The following is a 15092-nucleotide window of genomic DNA, read 5'->3' on the forward strand; positions in this document are numbered from 1 at the left end:
TATCCAACACAATTCACTTTAATCCAATTCAATCCAAATCTAATCCAAGCCAAGCCAAGCCAATCCAATCCAAGCCAATGCAATCGAATCCAATCCAATGCCCCTCGCGAAAGAGTGTTTGCTATCGGAGAGGAGAGGGGGTGAGCGGTGGAGAGCGCAGCTGGTGCGGCGAGGAGAATGGGGGAGGGGCGGACAACGCCGAGGACGACGACGACGCCGGAGGGACAACGCGAGTGAATCAGATGCTCTGCATCTAAAAAGCAACGACGACACGAGCGGAGGCGACAGTTTTCACCAGGGCGACACGGACAAGAAGCGGCACGACACCAAGTCCACATCATCGCTTCGCCTGAGGTGGCGGCGAGCCGGTCCAGAGAGGCGGCTCCGTCGGAGTCCAAGCAGTAACCTCCCTTAAAAGGGGAGGATGTGGGACAATCTGCTACACCCGCACGTGAGAGAGAGAGAGAGAGAGAAAGACTTTATTAAATGCCAGCAGAGGGGAGGTCCGGGCTACACAGAGCCGCTCCCTCCCCCCGACGCGTTTACGTCGCCCTCGGGACTAGGCTTCGCCGGCGTCGGCGAAAGCGGCGCGCGAAAGGTACTCGGGAACTCGTCCCTTTCCCCCCCGTCGGTGCCTCTCTCCGCCTCTGCCTGGCGAGAGCAGCCTTGAGCTGCTGGACGGCGAAGGTTTGTGATGTCAGGTCCGGTGAGTTCGCGGCACTGACGATGGTGTCCGGCAACCGGCCGTAGAGGTCGGCTGCTTCTACAGGATGCACTGCACAGTCCCACAGGATGTGGGCCAAAGTTGCGCGTTCACGCTCACATACACTGCACACATCACTGACATAGACGTCCGGGCACACGTGGCGTGCGAGTGCCGGCGTGATTACCGATAGTGTCTGTAACTGGCGTAACAGCACTGCCTGCGAACGCGTGAGTCCCGGGTGGGGCGGTGGCGCGGTGCGGCGGCCGAGCCGGTACCACTCCAGCACCTCCCCGTACGTGAGGAGGGGCTCCGGGTCCCACCCGTCGTCGTCGTCGTCTTCTCTGTGGTCTTTCGCCGCTGAGCTCGGAGGAGGAGGGGGGGCCCCGCCGGTAGCTCGGTGGCCGCCGGCCGGACTCGCCGTCGCCGCCGCCGCGCGGTTGGTCAGTCCTCGCGCGGCGGCGTCCGCCGTCTCGTTGCGGTTGGGGAGACCACCGCCCACGTCTCTGATCTCCGTGTGCGCCGGAAACCACCGAAGGTGGGTGGCCGGCACCGCTTCACTGATCACTGCACGACACCTCACAACGCGCACAGCACTTTCACACACGTTGTTCTTGGCGTAGTTCGCGATGGCCGAGCGCGAGTCACTGATCACCGTGGTGCATCGCGAGTCCGTCAGCGCCACTGCGATCGCCGTCTCCTCCGCCTGGCGGGCGGACGGGGTGTGGACGCTGCAGGCGCTGTACACTTCACCCGTGGTGGCGCGGACCGCCACCGCGACGTAGGCGTCGGGTATGTCGGGGTACCGGGCGGCGTCCACGTACAGGGCGCCCGTGTCGTTTGCGTGCGTCGCGGCGAGGGCGCGCGCCCTCGCTTCTCGGCGGCCGCGGTTGCGGTCGGGGTGGACGTTGCGGGGTAGCGGGAGGATCCGGAGCCGCTGCATCACCTCCGGCTGGAGCTGCGTCGTCTCGTGCCGATGCGAGTCCGTGGTCTTCGGTCCCATCCCGAGGCGCTCCAGAATGCGCCTGCCCGTTCTTGTGGAGGCGAGGCGCTCGAGCTGCGCTGTCGTTTGGGCCTCGCTGATTTCCTCGAGGGTGTTGTGCACCCCCAGCTCGAGTAGCCTGGCCGTGCTGGTGCTGCATATCAAGCCCAGGGCCGTCTTGTAAGCCTTGCGGATGGCTGCGTTGATGCGGTCCCGCTCCTGCCGTAGCCAGTAGTGGAACGCGCCGACGTAGGCGACGTGGCTCATCGCAAAAGATTGGAGCAGTCGGAGATCACGCTGTGGGTCCCCGGGGGTAGCAACGGCCACATCGAAGACGCGCTGCAGACGGCGGTGGACGCCATCGAAGACCACCTCGACGGTACGGGCCTGCGGTGCTCGCCGCAAAAGTCGGAGCTGCTGATCGTCCCGCCGCCGGGCAAGTACCGCAAGAGGGAGGCCGAGGACTCGGCGAACATCAGAATCAGAACGAGGGACGGCGCCGTCATCCCCAGGGTAGACACGCTCCGGGTCCTCGGCATGTACCTCGAGGCCAGCAGAAGTAACAAGACCACGGTCGACCACCTCGTCACCAAGATCGGCGCGGCGGCCAGACTCGTCCGACGTGTAGCGACACGGCACAGCGGAATGAAGGAGGCCAGCCACCCGCACGTGTAGCGTAGTGAAGAGAATAAAGCTGTCCCGCCCCGAGCCTCACGCCATGCCCTTGATGTCGTGCGCGTGGTGCCGAGCAAGCATTCCTTCCAACAGGTGTCGCCGCAACGGCGCCTAGCGAACGCGTTTGTCGGCAGAGATCGGTCCGGGGAGTCGCGTGATGCGTTGTCAAGGGTCAAAAGAATGTCCGATCCTCCGCCAGGCTGAAACCGCTCGACGGGATTAGTAAAGCTTTGCTTTAAAAGTACCGAGTTTTGCATGAAAGAACGGAAACTTTGTGAACATGATCTAAACGCAGTGTTAAGGAGGAGTTAGCAATGTGTGGCGTAGCGTGCTGTGCGAACATATTTTATGCAATAAACACAAACAGGCAATTTTGTGCCGTGTCATAAGAGAAGTAAGACTCAGGTTGTTTTCATCTCGCAAACACTGACTGCTCGATACCAGTTAAAAAACGGAAATATTTTGACGTGCGCCGTATTTTAGATAATTTCTAGCTGCTGGCTGAAACTTCAGTACTTGGATCCCATATCGATGATACGTAGGCAAATACTAAATGCAAAAAGAATTTGACGCCAGGCAGTTAGTTGCACAAGGGACGGAATAAAAATTTCGCTTCATGTAGCCGAGCATTCTCTACCTGTTTTGGTGATATTTTCAGTGCTGTAAGCTATGACTAAGGCAGACATTAGCAGCCTTATGTGGATATCCTCCTCATTGGCTCTGCGCCAGATGCTATGTGCCACTAGCCTCGCTCGCCGCGCAAATCGTCGTCCATGCTATCATCATCGGTGTGTTCTGGAATCTCTGCGCTCGACCTGAGCTCGCTAGCCTGTCGCTCTCTGCGGGATTAGTTTAATAAACCGGTGCCCGATGACTCCTGGCCTGTTCCTCACATGTGTGCAGGTGCTGGGTACCACATGATTTTGGCCATTCTTCCTTGTCCATCGCCGCCTACCTTGATCTGTTCTCGATAATTCTTTCTTGACTGCGCCTGTGACCTCTGCATCCAACAGTATCGATGACTTTATTTCTCGCCTGTCTTATAGCCGCCACCTCGCTCGCCTCAGGACGACAGCCTCACAGGAAGACCGCAAGTCAAACAACGACGCTTCGCACCACGTTGTCTCGTTTAAACCAGGTGATGAGGTCTTACCTTCCACTCAGCTCTGGACCCCAGGACTGTGCGAGAAGTTCTTTCCCCGCTTCATAGGCCCTTACACTATCCAGGAACAGACTTCACCGGTAAATTACCGCGTTACGCCCACCTCTACTGTCACCGACCGCCGTTGTCGCGGCACTGAAGTTGTACACGTTTCCCGGTAAAAGCCTTTCAACTCCCGGAATCCGCCTTAAGCGCCCGAGTCGGCCGCTTCAGCCTCGAGAGAAATGTTGTAAGCACTGACTAAGGCAGACATTAGCAGCCGTGTGTGGACATTCTCCTCAGTGGCTATGCGCCAGATGTTATGTGCCGCGCACATCGTCGTCCATGCTATCATCATCGCTGTGTTCTGGAATCTCTGTGCTCGACCTGAGCTCGCTAGCCTGTCGCTATCTGCGGGATCAGTTTAATACACCGGTGCCCCACGGCTCCTAACCTGTGCCTCACAGTATGTCATTTCCAAGATATGTCAGTTGTACTTTGAAGACGTTAGTATTCGTGAGACGTAATAGCTTCGTGTTTGTTGCCTCCAAGAAAGTATAAATGAGCGTTATTAGCGATGCGAGGAACTCACTGTGATTTTATTTGTTGTACCTTGTGTCATATGCAACCATTGCACCAATGGGATATACCATTAACGACTGGATGAAATGCGCGCATGTTAGTATCGTCATTGATTTCACCCCTCAAAAAAAAAACAATCGCCAGAGAATAAATGTATTTATGACGAGACAAAATTAAACAAATTATTACGCTGACAAGGAAAAGCAACGGCCCAAGAACTGTGCCCTGATGTACACCTGAACTTATCCAGGTTTACAGATGCATTGGTGTCAACGCTGTGAGAAATTTCTGGTGATTTATCGAAACCACTCAATCCAGTTTAGTATGGTAGTTTCAAGACTAATGTTTCTAAGTTAGGGTAGCGTGCGGGAGTAAGTGTGCCGGGCCACATAGCATATACGCCTTTCGCACCAATCCCAAACGTAACTCACTATTCCTTGGACGAATTTTTTTTCTCGTATGTTGCAGCGACACAAAATTATTTCGACTCTGCTGTAGACGCTTTAGGAGCAGCACACATGCGGATGTTTGAATTTGGGTGAGCGAAAAGCTTCGTCAACATCGAGCTAATTCATATGTAAAATGGGTTATAACTGGGACACAAATATTCGCATGGACCACTGCAACGATTAGCCAGCAGTCGTATCAAAATTCAGCGCGTTGATCATGCCTCGCCCCCATTCCAGAAATGCAATAAATCGTACAACTGAATAGCCAATTCGCAGTGGTTCTTGACACGACCCTCAGCAACTGTTTTTAATAAAGGGTACACTCATGAAAAAACAACGATTCGCTCAAGCCCCTAAGTCGACCTTTTTTTTTTAAAATCATGCATGCACTTACCTGGCAAGCACTCCGGATCTCATAGCGTACTTTACAGCTACATTGACGCGCTTCCACTTCATGGTAACCTAGCATTAAAACTGTCCCTTACCTATGACCCATAAAATGAAATTGAGCAGTCATTCAGCAACAGGTTCGTTTGCTGCTGTGCGAAGCAGCTTGCAGTGACTTCTCAGTCTTTTTTTCCAAACTGCATCACGGCAATACAAAATAGAAATCACGGGTACAAAAACTTTGAAGAATTACGGTTTTCTATAAAACAACCTTTCAAATTAACCGAGTAGGACCCGTATCATCTTTGGAAACAGGAAGTCCTAGCTGGTTACTATTGGATCCAGGAAGTCCTAGCTTCACATATAAGCCAATCTTGCCCGCAGGCGACGGGGGTGACAGGATGAGTAGGTAATACAAGCGTGGTGTAGCCGCTATCCATCGGGGCCGGTGCCTTGAATTCTCTCCATCTGAAGGACTAGCCGCCGTGGGAATCGCACACAAGCCACGTCACGAACAGGAACTGAATTGAGAGGAAGAGGTCTTCGCGTTAGAATTGAACCATTAAACCAAAGAGCAATGCGCCAGCGAATTTCAATAAAGCAAACTTGGTTCTTGATTCATCACGTGGGACGCAACTCACGTGGGTTAGCGAAACATTGGCAGAACGCAGCAGACGACGGTCTGGTTCTTCTATTGCTTGGTTCGCAGTTGCCATACCCAATCACGGATACAGGCGGTTCCGCAGAGCGACGCTATTTAAATTGTACTTTCAGGGCCGAACACTTGTTTGAGCATGACGGCTTTGTTTTTGGATTGTTCAAGCAATATGTTTTTATAGACGATAGTCTTTTTAAAATGACATAACATATCAAAACTTTATTCCAGAAGGTGGACACGTCAGTTGTCATGTGGAATCAAGGAAAAGGGGGGGGGGCGGGAGTTTCAAGGTTACATTCGGCGGTCGACGCTTGAGGAGCGCGTGAACTCCCACAGAGAGAGGAGCGTCTGCCGTGTAGTGGCGGGGTGAAGCGACGTTGTCCAGTCCACAAGCCATTGGACGTCGGGCGGGAGACACTTTGATCGGAGCGCTTGAAGGCCCGGACACTCCCACAACATGTGGTGTACAGTGGGCGTGGCTCCTGTAGAGCAGGAGGTGCAGGCTACTGCGGCCACAGGTTGCTGATCCTGGACAGCATGCTCGGGACGTTTTGGCACAGAAGCACGCCACTTCGCCAAGACATCATCGGTTACCACGGCACCAGTTCGTCCCTTGCGCAGAGGCACTTGTGCGCCCCGGGGCAATCCAAAGGGCAGGAGCGCAGAATCTGGTGGAACCAAATTCCGCAACGACTGTTTGAACGCGTGCCTAGGTGCAGGCTTTGCTTCTGAAGGGTCGGGGTAGTTTTGTGCGAATGGGAGGGGTAACGCAGGGTTGGAGCGGAGTTCAAAGTGCTCGCTCGAGCCCGCGTAAGCCGTCTCGCTGCCAATCCCGCCTGCGTGTCCCAAGACCCAGTCTACCCGAACAACTATATTGCGTGTCCCGCAGTCTTGGACAAATGGTCTTGATGAGATCACAGGTGGTTCCGACGTATGTGGTTTGGCCAAGTCGATCGAGAGCTTCGTGGCTGTCCGTAAATGTTGCAAATTCGTGGTTGTCACCGGCGCCGTAATTTGCCTCGATGTGCTCCGCACCGCGAAGAATTGCCTCGAGGCGAGCATGCCATGGGCTTGGCGGGCGAAGCAACTGAAGCGTGCGGGGCATGCCAATTTCGCCGTCGATACACGACAGTGAAGCGCGCAATGTTGTCTTATTTAGGCCCGCTGTAGTAAAGATTGCGCCGGCTCGGATGTCAGCGCGTGCAGCAGCGGCTGCGCGCTCATGGTGGTGATGGTTACGGATACGTAGGCGAGATATAGGCTTTGGCACACAAACCAAGACATCTTCCCAAGGGGCTCGAAAGGGCGGCAGTTGCGGGAAAAGCGAGTCGCTCTGACCGGAAGACAAGTTTTGCAGAAGCTGCCCTACGCGGGTCGCTGCGCGTCTCCTGTTATGGCCTGCGACCCTCTTTATTATAATAGCGCGGAGTGGGGGCAGCTGTGAATAGCGGTGGAGTTCTTCCGTGCGGGTGTGCCTAGGTAAACCAGTTATTACTCTCAGGCTTTCGCGGTTTAATGCTTTTTAAAATAAACTTAAATATAATGTACTGGGTAGCGGGAAATCACTCGTTGCTTATGAGTCTGCTCACGTTGCTTGAATGTGAAAGCTTTAAGGCCAACCTGCACACAGCAAAGCTTGACGTGTGCGCCGTGTCATTTTTACCGACGTAGCAGCGGCCTTGGCTAGCTATATGGGCTGTTCCCATGGGCTGTTCTCAGGTGGCAGGAGAAACCGAAACGTCCGCAGAAGGGGAGTGTCATTAGGGGAAGAAAGGGCTAAGCATACAGAAAAAAGAATCAGAAATTATGATTGGAGATATAATTGATATATCCAGCTTTCGTAGTGCCAGGACAATTGCCAGGAATACCGCGAAGAATATGGGGATAACATAAACCAAACGAACCGAAAAGGACAGTTAAGGGGACGGGAAAATATACCTATTCCGGATTTTTCTTCTCGTTCAGGGGCATCTGTATATATTATAGCACCTGGCTGCTAGGAGGCCAAATAATCTTCGAGAAGACGATTGAGCAGTGGGGCTGGTAAAAGGTTAGCATTTTTGGGAAAAATGTTCGGGAAATTGATAGAAAGAGGAGAACTCCTTTCGGTATATGGAATACCCTGATTTATTGCTACACGCAATGGAGAAAGGAAGCTCTGTACCAAATTGCTTTCCGGACATAAGGATCTGGACCAAATGGGTCACCAGAAGCGCACCTGGTTCAGCAATAAAGATAAACTGCTCCCTGTTGACCTCATAGCTATCAGCTATCGGGATAAGTTTCCACAGTAAGTATCCGGAACCTATTAGGCATAGGAGGAACGCGCGCTTCCAAGTAAACTACTGCATTAGCTGCGTTCTCAGGTAACCCTAAGCAGCAGCGAAAAGCCTGGCGCTGCAGAAGAACCAGACGACTTAGCTTATACGTCGCAAACCCAGCGAATAGCACACACCCAAACTCTAAAACGGGCGAACGTACTTTCTGTATATCAAAAGGAGGGTCTCTCTGCGCATACCCTTCTTTATATGACTGAGACGCCTCAACATCCCAACAGCACGTGCACCTTTGGCCTCTGTGGGGGCTATACGTGGGGTGCAGTCAATTTCACTGGTATATGTTATCCTAAGGTACTTTAAAGAAGGAACCTGAGGAATTATGCGCAGTCGGTAACTGAGAGTAATGTTCACAGGGCCTGAGATCACAAAAAACTAATAAGGAACATTTGCTGAGATTCATAGAGACAAATTGTGTCCAACCAGGAGGCAATAACGTTCAGATATGACTGCATTAATGCGTAAATTGATTGAATGTCAGGTGCTGATGCAAAAAACGCAATACCGTGGGCATATACATATGTAGAGACACCAGAAACCATCGGAATAGCGCTTACAAGGATGTTAAAAAGAACAGGGGAAAGGACCGCCCCTTGCGGAACACCCCTATACTGTGGCCGCTGTGAGGAAGCAACAATAAATTTTACACAACTGAACTGCCTGTCTCTCAGAAATTTACAAATACAAGCTATAATGTACGTTGGAAAGTTTAAGACTTGCAACAGGGACAACAACACAGGGTATTCCACGCTATAAAAAGCTTTTGCTACTTCTAGGGTCACTAGAGCCGCAAGCTGTTTAGTGCGACGGGCTAGTAAACTAGCCCGTCCATCTGCGCACTCCAAATCGAACACCTAGGGCGGAAACCAATTTGTCTCGGGCTAATGATTCTAGAACTGTACACCAATTGCATTATGCGCTGCTGCAAGATCCGATCAAATAATTTAACCACGTTAAATGTCAACCCGATGGGCCTGACGTTTTCAATAAAGAGGCCCTGACCGACACTCTTAAGTACAGGAAGTATTTGACGAGACGCCAGACATCAGGGATCCATGCATGTCTAATAGAATAATTGATTATGTTAAGTAAATGATTGGGAGCATTATCAAATTATAGTTTCAACTTTTCAGTAGTAATGCCATCTGGGCCAGGAGCTGCAGCAGTCAATTTAGTCATGACGTCAGCGAGCTCTGATAGCGTTACCTCTATGAAGTCGTCTACCACGTCTGGTGGAGTAAAGGGCATCGCTAAAGAAGATAAAAACGAGCTTGAAGCCCATCAGCAATCGACTCTAGGGACTCTGAGAGTTCACCTGGAGATAGCACCACAGAGTCTGTATTATCTGGAGAGTGTACTTCTTTCCGCGATCGAAGAAAGCGAAAAAGCGCACGCTTATTGTTGGTCTTGCAGAGAGACAAAGGTCGATCTGTGTCATAAGTTTGTTTAGCATTGGAAACAGCGCGTTTGAATACTGCTGAAAAATATTTGTAGTTGCACCAATTAAGCGAGGATAGGTTCTGGCAATGTTTCGTTCAGGCCGCCTTTCTACATCTAAAGCTGCACGAACATTCTTCGTCCCACCAGGGACTAGGCAATACTGACATCTTTGACATCACTTCAAGTTATGACGACTGAGCTGAAGAGGAAAGGGCGGAACAAAAACCTGTCGCACATTCAGCTTCATTTTATGTGACCAGAGAGGACAGTAATTCCTTCAGACAGATTGGAAATCATTTATAGTTAACAAAAGATCGGATCTGGCGGTTAATTAAACGGATGGGACACCCGATGCCAAACTATTGGGATGTGGTCACTACTCGACCCGCCATCAACGGTCGACGAAGAAGGCACCGAAACATCTAGAGAAGATGTAATTAAATCCCAAACAGATTGCGTTTGTCCCTTAAGGGTGGTTGGAGAATGCGAAATTATGCATGTTAAGTTGTTATCTGTAATCCAATCTAACAAGCGATTACTGCAAGAATCCGTCCGGAAGCCCCAAGTAACGTGGTGGGAATTAAAGTCTCAGCGAGGTGATAGCGTGATTAGCGAACGCACGGCGGCACGCACTACTCTGCCGTTATCTTGCATGGCTTCGCCGCCGCCAAGCATGTTGTAAATTGCTGTCGAATCTTCCGCGCAAATCATCTTCCCCCTCACACTTTCGCCAAACTTTCCTCCTCCGGTTTCCTTGTGCCTTCGGCGACTCCTTATTTCGCTCCGTTACGAGACCGGCGACGCCGTCAAGCCACAGTAACGGGCGCATAACTGCTGTTCAATGAAAGAGGCACTATCTTGCTGGGCTGGAGCCTTGGTTATTAAAAAGGCTTGGATATTTTCAGGTTGGTTTTATAGCGGTGCACTCCAGCATCACGTGAGGCACGGTGTTCCGTCTGTAGCTATAAAAGCAGAGATGCAGAAATTGCGTGGGGTAGACTCCGAGTGTATTTTTACGAGTGTACGAGTGTACGAGTGTATTTGTAAATGGCGAAGGACAATGGTGTCTGCTTTGGTGAGACTGGGGTGTGTGGGGCATATCTCTTCCGCTCAAGTCGTTTATGTTCTAATACAGCTCTATAGTGGCCGGTATGTCCGCTGCTCCCGTTGCGATATGGTGGCTGGGTAGCAAAAAGGCCCGGTTAGTATTTGTTCGGGCAGCAGGGTGACCTGTTGGTCTTCGAATACTAGTTCGTTCCCCGGGATATTGGTAACGCGGATGGATTCGAGTTGGCGGCGCATCTTCAAAATCTTAAATGCCTTGGTAGACACGCGCTCCTTTTCGAATGTTCTGGCATGGCGCATAGGAGCCTAAATTTGACTACTGTGTCTCCGAAGGTGCTAATTTACCGAGGTTATCGCTGATTCTTCCTTCGTTTCGAAGTCACGTTCCGGTACGGTTACTGACGCCACTTCCTACTTGTCGGTTGGTCACCTTCATTACGAAATAATTGTCCCTATGATATTCGGCAGGGCCTTCGTGTCTTGTGTTTGAACCTTTTACAAATTTCCCGAACAGGGTCTTGGATCTTGCCTGCCTTCTTTTTGTGTGTTAACTAGGGTGTAGATGACCTCTTCTGGGTGCTACTGATATCGTTTCTCGGGGCCGCGGCGATATTCTAGCTTTCTGGACGGTCTCCAAACTGCAGGTTTCACTTTAATTCCGACAGCGGTGTGCTGCTATGTCTGTAGGAGTGAGTTTGCGGCGATCGAGTTCTCGGGTTTTGTGGGCTGCGGTAATCTCTTGCAACGAATGTTTACGCCTGCGTTCAGCAGCACGGCAGTTTGTACCAGAGAAGGAAGGCCCAGAGAGGTCTTGGTTGCTTTCCGAATCATTATGTCCAAATTTTTTACTTTGGCGTTTTTCGAGGCTAATTATGAATTGGCGTACGTGATTTTTCAGGTTAGCATTTACTGAGAGAGGCGTAAGGCGTCTTGCTTTTTGATGCCCGTTATTTATTTCGCGGTCCTTTTGACAAGGTGGCTGACGTGCGTATCCTGCAGCTTGGGAAAATGGCGGGACCAGATCCTCCCTTCGTTTGGTAAAGCCGAGTACAAAACACGTAACCATGTACAGAGCACCACTTAGGGCGAACAGAGGCTTGTACATACTGAGCCTTTCCGGGTATTGCACGAAACAAAACGTAGCATATGCCAGCCTTCTGCAAAAGTGGCCGCTTCTTCGATGGGACAGATGAATATATATTAGTCGAGATTCCGCAGAAGTTTAGGGGCGACATTCCTCGAGTCAGAGAAGTGCTGAAGCGCGCTTAGGTCAACTTAAGTTTGACAAACAATGGCCCACCATAAAAGCTACAACAAAGGCAACACCTTGCCCAGCGAAGGCAAAGGACCAATAGGTTCCCTGCAAACTTGCCAGAACAGCAACACTAGTGCTCCTAAATTAATTTACATCTGCTAGTAAAACGACCGAAGAACCGGCGATGTGTAAGGATTTGGAATTAACAGCGATTTTTAAACCCAATGAGCCATTACGCATAGAGAACGCTTGCGTTATATCACTGTAAATCTGCGCTGGTAAATAGAAATCCAGCAACCGGTCTGCAAGGGCTCACGCCATACATCGGGTCGCGTTGCCGGTCACAATGTTTGGGATCTTACCCGGTCTCTTTAACCAACATTCGTATTCCTCCACAAGGAAGATATGACAGACCACCTGTACACCCAATACAATTCCATTATTTCCGCCATTAACGTCAAAGGTGGATTTGGCAATGTCAAGCACAGTATCCCCGAGAATCCAAGAGGTGCCGATAGTCTCAACGCTGGTCTTTAACATCGTAATGTTATACCTGCAAAAAACACTTCACACAATCAAAGGACTCTAGCATTTTCTGTACGCAGCCGACCTCACGCTATAGACGAGAGCCAATAAAACTGGACAAAAACAGCGCACTCTGCAGGAAGTTACCAACGTTATAGTAAAGCATTTCGGCTGCTTCGGCATTCATTGCGCTCCATACCAGTCAGAACTTCGTGTTCTAATGAGCTGACATCGAAAACAACCACCCTAAACTTCGATATCAGGACACGCGGGCTACTCTTTAGGGGGAAGAAACTCTTAGGGACACCCCCTTAGTGCCCACTATTTCTGATTTGTTTTGTGAGCCAACTTCTCAGTTTACAAGCACAATCTTTGGTTTATTCGTTGCTATTACGCTTTTACAAATTGTCCGCATCCACAAGCATAAGCTGCTTAAAGGAGCCATAAAGAGAAAATACAACTTAGTTTAATTTGAAAGAACTAGCATTCAGTATCTCGCTCGGCTTCATTACAGCCACAAAAGATGTTTTTTAACGAAAAAAAGGCAAGAAGTATTTAAAAACGTTTAAATTTTGCGCCATAGTGTCGTGTTATGAGCAAGAATGGCGCCATACGGGCCAACAATAAAACATAATTTTCAGCGCGTTAACTGCACGTTAGCATTCAAGTGATGCGATCAAATGGAACTAGAGGCCCCATTACAGACGTCCAGTCATGTGTCGTCGCGACAGGTCAGTTAAGCGGCCGCTAATCGCCCAAACAACGTTCCGTGACGTCATAGAAAAGTTGCGGGAAATTGGCTAGGGGGTCGCGACTGCTTCACACGTTTTCTTTAATATATCCGTTATTTGTTCGAAGATTGCGATGATATTGGTATTGTTATCGGGACTAAGCAGTCTTTCTAATAATTTCAACTTGTATTTTGTCTTCATGGCTCCTTTAACATCTCTGCCGTTATGCATCTCCGAAGTGAACAACAAGAAAAGCGCGCTTCTTGAGATGCATCTCTCACCAAAGCTGTTCGCTACATATGGCCACCGCACGACGAATCGATAGCAATTCCCTCACCACAAAAATATTCCCAAGCCCAAACCAGAACCGATTCGGCAAAGAACTTCCGGCAATGTTATGCTGAATTCTGGTGTGAAACAATCGGCATTCGCATTTCCAAACCAGTGAAAATGACTTTCTTTTAAAAATATTACTTATATTCAATACCGGAAACTTCATTCCTTTCTGAAGTTGACTACCAGTGGTAGAGAATACTTAATAACAGTACATAGTAAAAAGCAAAAAAACTGCTACAAGTACTAGAACGTATTTTCCGTGACACTGAAAATGTGCCAAGACGGCCACCCAACACAACTGGTGCGAAACAGAAAATGTGGTATTAGACCGCGCCGAAATAATAGAAAGGGCTAGTCTGATGTGTTCCGAAATGCGCAATTCAATTATAATTACGGTCTCAAATTTACCTAAGAAACGTATATAGCGATTTTTAGCATTATGACTTTCACAAACTTGAGTATGCATGTTGTAGTCTGCCTTGTTAGCACTGTGCCAAGCGTACTACAGAACCCAGGAACACATTTTGAAATTTATATATATATATATCTGTATTGTTCTCAAAAACCTAGTCAACAAATAGGTGGTGACAAAGTACCTGAGGCTAATATTAGAACTTGTTCAAGAGGTTTGAAACTTAACTGTTCAATAGGTCTTTTTCCCTTTCGCTCCCTGGGCTTTGTCTGCGAACTCGAGGCACGCCACTTAAGCTGTATCGCGGCCTCAAGCTGGCTATCTTTATTTTGCACCGATTAAGTTATTCTACACCACTACAAAGACAATCTCCTCGAAAGCAAACCAGCAAATTATAGGCGCATCTGCTGCAACGAGGAATTCACGAAGTGATGCTCTTTGGTTGCTATACATACGGCTATCTCGGTGCTTCCAGGCGCGAAGGAAGGAGCAAGGACATTTACTGGTTGTGTTTTATGGTCTCTATTTGCGGTGAGATCTTTGAGTGGCGCCCCCTGGCTCTGACGTCGGCTTAGGGATTCGCGCCCCTGTCGTCTGCTACACTCCGCTTGTGAGGGGCAACAGTGCCTGGGCTAGAAATCGCCCGCTTCGTTGCTGCAGTGCGTTAAAAAGCGTACTTCTAGGGACTCAGTTATTTTGCCAGCTTCTGACGCATCTGAATAATTTGAAGCTGTATCCCCCACAAGTTTGCAACACACGAAGAGATAGAGAACTTTCTTCAGAGTATCGGTCAGAAGATCGTGTGTAACTCGTCCTTTCTTGCTTATTCGCGAGGATCAGCGATCAGAGCTTCTCGATAAGTATTCAAAATGCGTAGGCTTCCTTGCAGTATTTTTGAGATGCTCCTATGAAGACTCAACAGTCTAATACTACGTACCAAGCAGCGGCCTCTACACGCTCATCGCACAGCAGGAAATAAAGCGGCTTTCTTATGTTTCTTTCGTTGTTGTCTTGTATAGGAATAATGTTTCTTGCTTTTTTTTCTGCCCAACGCATTATTTTTTCTGCGCCGTCACCAACTTCTTATTAGGAGGTTTCGGGATGTTTGGGAGCCTCACAAAGGTCGTGTGGATATTTCCTTCATTTTGTATGGCATACATTCCCTTTTTCACAAATTGGCTTTCATTACGGCTGCGTGCAAGAAGGTGCATACCCGCAGCGTGCTTTGTTTATTCACATGCAAATACAATGAGAAGGTTTGTGCTACGCCACCGCGATCGCGCCCTAAACATCGTGGTCCACAGTACTCGAAGGCGGCTTTTGTGCTCCGAATTTCTATCGTAATTATATCGTTATCATAACGAACTCACTGTCACCTCGAACAATGATGACATGATTACGGTGTTGAAGGCATG

Source organism: Haemaphysalis longicornis, unplaced genomic scaffold, assembly GCF_048455015.1.
Source record: "Haemaphysalis longicornis isolate Haplotype H1 unplaced genomic scaffold, Haemaphysalis longicornis Haplotype H1 scaffold_6, whole genome shotgun sequence".
NCBI lineage: Eukaryota > Metazoa > Arthropoda > Arachnida > Ixodida > Ixodidae > Haemaphysalis > Haemaphysalis longicornis.